Source organism: Condylura cristata, unplaced genomic scaffold, assembly GCF_000260355.1.
Source record: "Condylura cristata isolate star-nosed mole 26May11 unplaced genomic scaffold, ConCri1.0 scaffold00013, whole genome shotgun sequence".
In the NCBI taxonomy this organism is placed as follows: Eukaryota; Metazoa; Chordata; class Mammalia; order Eulipotyphla; family Talpidae; genus Condylura; species Condylura cristata.
In genome coordinates this window covers 13,514,377-13,519,435 of record NW_004567114.1, presented here as the reverse complement: position 1 = coordinate 13,519,435, position 5,059 = coordinate 13,514,377, and positions in this window count along the sequence as shown.

Here is a 5,059-nt window from a genome sequence, read left to right as displayed (position 1 = left end):
AAAAAAAAAAAAAGAAAACAAAGCAAAATGCTGACCCTCTATTGTGGTGGCAATAATGTAGTTGGTGTCACTGCTACACAGAAAGGCAGTACAGGGCAGAGGTTTAGGCACGGTGAAAGGATTCACCCGAAAGAGTGGGGAGAAGAACAAACAGGCAGATCAACGAAGTGCACTGCTGAGTGGAGTAGTGGGCAGGCCAGGAGAGGTCTGCCTTGCCATGTGGATCACCTCTAGGGCTGGAGATAGAACTCACACTGACGTGGCTTTAGCTTTTTAGTGCTGTGCTTTAACCGGCTGTTCCACCAGGGAGGGCCCTCACTGCAGTATTTTATTTTAAAAGTCTGCTAAAGATTTAACTCACAAATAACACCCACATCTCCACCAACATAAAAACATTGACTGACAGTTATAATCTACATAGTTAATTCAATAGTTAAATTTATAATCTTTATAACCAATTAATTTAATAGCTGTCATATTAATTTGGGGATTAATGACTATTTTGGCCATATTAAATTTATCCCAAATAGCCAGTTTTTATTTTTTTCTACTTGTCTGATCCTGCATATATTACTTAGGAGTGATGTCAATTGCAGAGAAAAAAAAAATGCTTAAAGAAAGCTACTCACAAAAAAAAAAAAAAGAAAGAAAGCTACTCAAAAGGCTGACCACAAAGTAAAGAACAAATTTGATTTGTCATAATGCTATTTCCATCAAAACTAGTGTCCCTTGATCTTTGATTTTTATGCATCTATAAATTAATGTCAACCTTTTTTCAAGTGAATGTTTCAGACTCCCACTCTAACTGAACAATCAGGTTAAAAAGTACTGAGCTTCCAAAGAATATGAGTTGAGATATTTCAACAGATTTGATGAATCACAAACTGTAAATTAACAACAGAAGCTGGACTCAGCTTTGTTCTCAAGACTTGGTGTGATGCCTATAAATATATGAAATTCTAAGCAATTGCAGAATTTCATGTAGAGAGCAAGTACATGCTTCAAGACTGAGTCACCTGCTTTTTTTGTGTTAAAAAAAGAAAATAAATGCATGCTACTAAGCTGGTTAATATGTATAGTGAGTTTTTTAATGAATGCTTAAAAGGAATAATAATAATTAGAATAATAATAGTAAGCGTTTAGTAAATGCTTTTTATCTTCAAAGCATTTCACAAAAGTGGATGTAGTTAATCTCTGCACTTTAAAGCAACTTGCCAAAATATTTTGTTTTACAACAGATGCATTTCAGAAGGGCTTCACTCATCTTTACATTTCTTGGGCATAACTCCTTATGTTCCAAAAAAAAAGGGGCTGTAGAAAATACAATCCATCAAAGCTTTTCTTTATAATGCTAATAAGCTTCTTTCTATTCTTCCTAGAGGAAAAAAAACATTCAGTTTGAAACTGACTATACCCCAATTCTGTTGAATCTCTGTGATAAAGGTCATTTTATGTCTCTCAGCTGTTCTGTCTCCACTCAGGTTCAAAGAAGTGGATATCCGCTTAAATGCTGGGGCAGTAAGTCAATATATTTTCAGATTACTGTGGCACAAAAAAATTAATTCACTTAAGATAAAAATCTTTACTAAAAGGACTAATTTAATGAAAACCGAGTTGTACCTAGTATAATTTTGATGCAGATGAATGCTTCTCTCTACTGCTTCTAGAAAAGCCCTTTACTATATCCGGAGCTGACCTTTCTGCAGAACACACACAAGTAGAAGAATCCAAGTGTGATTCCGCTGCAGCAAACTCTGGGGGAGTGAAGTGTCCTGCATTTCTGTTCTTTCACATTGCTCTGCAGTTAATGAGACACAAAGTTCACACCTGACCTCCTCTCCCTCAGAGTGACAGAGGGTGCCTGTCCAGCATGCCTTTCTTTTGCTTGTTTGTTTCTTTTAAATTACCGCAGCGATGCAGGTTTATTACTTAAAGAAAAAGAAAAAAAACAAAAAAACAGCAATTAGATAGAAAAGTAAAATTTTTTTCAGCCTCATCAGAAAAAAAAAAAAATTAAATTCTTCCAGATGGTTCCAATAACTAGATAGTTAACAGATATAACAAAATAGATAACAGATATAAGAAAAACAGTTCTCAATTTACTGGTGCAATTTAACATTTCGTAAACCTTCATACATACCAGTTTAACTTTTTGTGACTATATAAATATACACGCTCTATTAATAATTATCACATGACATTTTTTTCTTAGTGTTATTTAAGGTAGGTCATGACCCCCAAATTTGCCAATATCATAGACATCACCTAAAAAATTGCTTAAAAGTATACATTTATAACTATATCTTGGCTGTACTACTTTAGAATCTTTAGGAAAGTCTGCAGAATCTTTATTTAAAGAAAAAAAAAATATTCAAGTATGGGAAACACTAATTTAAGTCATGTTTTGCATGTTTCATTTATTTCCCATTACAAATAACTTTACTATGATATCTATTCATCATGTTCCAGCCTACTTATTTTCTTAGTTTAAATTCAAAGAGGTGGTAATTCTTGCTAAGAATGCACCTTTTAAATATTTTAACATATACTGCCAAATTATTCTTAATCAGGATGCCATAATTAACATCTATATAACAACACATGGCGCAACATTGGATCAAAGGTAAGTGGATGCAGGCTGTTGAATCTGCCCCATGGTCTCCTGGTGCATCCAGAACAGGTGGTGAGCAGGACCTGACATCCAACTCAGAAATAGCTTTAACCTCTGTAAAAACAGTACAGATTTGGGGGTGAAGTCTGAAGCAACTTCAACACATTTTGCAGAAAATTTAAAACAATTCCATGTTTCCTCCCTCTTGTTTATAAAACATTAATATTTTAACTATCCTTTATGGAAGTTGGAAAATATATTTGACAACTCTCCTAGATTAAAAAAAAAAAATCTGGTCATTTATGAATCTTTATAGGCTAATTATTTTAAAAACAGGCTTCCTGAATCAGTGAATAAATATTTTGGAAATCTGCATTTTTCTAAGCCCTCCCAGATGTTTCTTATGCACAGTCAGGCGGTAAACCTCTGAACTGGCCCACACTTCCAATTTTGTAGATGAGAAAAACAGCCAGAATAATTCATTGTATGACTTTATGGCAAGAGAGTAAGGAAGCTGTGATTAGAAGTCATGTCCCTGTTGTGGGTATAGAGCTTTCTGACATTTCACTGCATGGATGATCAGGTTTAAGCATCTATCTCCCAAACGGGCACTTTTATTAAAATATACAAATATACATCACTATTGCACAAATTCAATTACACTGAGATGTATAAAATTTGATAAAGTGACTAATAGAGTTTTAATAACCAATACAATAGCACTTAGCCTAATGCTTTTATGATGTATAATAATATAATTTCCTTACCAGTGGAAAATAAAGACAAATACTTCAGAGTAATATCTAAATAGGAAGGTATTTTTAAAAAAGAGTTTCAGTTGAAAGAAGTCCCTGTTTAAAATGTGTCCTTTCTTCTAATATTTCAGTGAGGAAACCTCATTACTGTGCTAATGATTATTAAAGATTTTTGTTTGTAGTTTTACCATTTGTCCTAACCTGAATCTATGTACTGATGTTGAAGAACCAAGAAGAGACAGAAAAAAACAGGAAATTGTTTAAAGTGCATCAAATATAGAAACTTCAATTTTTGTTTTTTTTTTTAAGATTTATTTATTTATTCATAAAGAACTGGGGTACAGGCCAGAGGTGCAGGGGGTGAGAGGCTTCACCAGAGACAGAGTGGGGAGCTGAACAGGAAGATCAACTAAGTACTTTGCTGAGGGGAGCAGCGGGCAGGTCTGAAGAGGTCTGCCACGCCATGCAGATCACCTCCGGGCTGGGGATCGAACTTACACAGAAGCAGCTGAGGCCGGCTTGCAGTGCTACATCCTAAACCACTGTGCCACCAGGGAGGGCCAAGACTTCAATTCTTAAGCCTAAAAAATCTTTGAAGATTTCTCTTCTTGATTAGCAAGGATTTTATTCTAAGTACATGGCTTCTATGATTTTCTTATTTTTCCTAATCTTTCATACTTTAAACCGAGTTCCTAAACAAATATGTATAATTTTTACTCCAAGAAAAACTCTGAAGTTACATTTTGTCAGCATAAGCAATTTGACCTGCTGACTTAGGATTACTCAGGTGAAACCTTTTCTGTGATATATATCTCATTACTTTTACAGAATTTAGGGGCATTTCATTTTGAGCCAATATTTTCATTACTTTTATCTTTCACAAAAGATTACCACTCTGAATTGGAATTGCTCATGGTTGACATCATCCTGACAAACTACTGGCTCTTTCTGAGTGGTGTGAATGGGAATAAATAGTAGTTTCATTTTTTTCTTTTTTTATCACTGTGAAATGCTTCATCTTTAATTTTGGAGAAACGAGTTTTTTCATTAACTTTCCAAAATTTAACTTGTTGAAGAAATGAAGGGTTAATCAGGTTTAAAATTTGGAAAACATTACTTTCATGAAGATTGTGTAGATATGTATGTATAAACACATAGCAGCAGAAAACAATTTATTGAAAGAATTGGCCATATATATGCATAGTCACAGATAAGAGCATGAATTTGTGTGTCTGTATAGATAATATAGATGAATAAATATAGACTATAGATGAATGATGGGTGGTTGAGAAAGATTAATACATCATTTTTTTTTGTTAATCAAACATACACACACACTCAAAATGGTATGTCTGAAATTGTCCAAAATTGTTTTTTTTTTTAATTAATTATTACTTAAATGACTTCCAGGTAGCACATGTAGTGACATTTTCCATGTGTTTCATTAAAAAGGCTAATCCGGGCCCTCCTGGTAGCGCAGCGGGTTAAAGCACAGCACTAAAAAGCTAAAGCCACTTCCACATGAGTTCGATTCCCGCCTGCCCTGGAGGAGCTCCACATGGCGTGGCAGACCTCTCCTGACCCTCCCGCTGCTCCCCTTAGCAGTGTACTTCATCAATCTGCCTGTTCTGCTCTCCTCTCTGTCTCAGGTGAATCCTCTCACCCTCCACATCTCTGGCCTGTACCCCAGTTC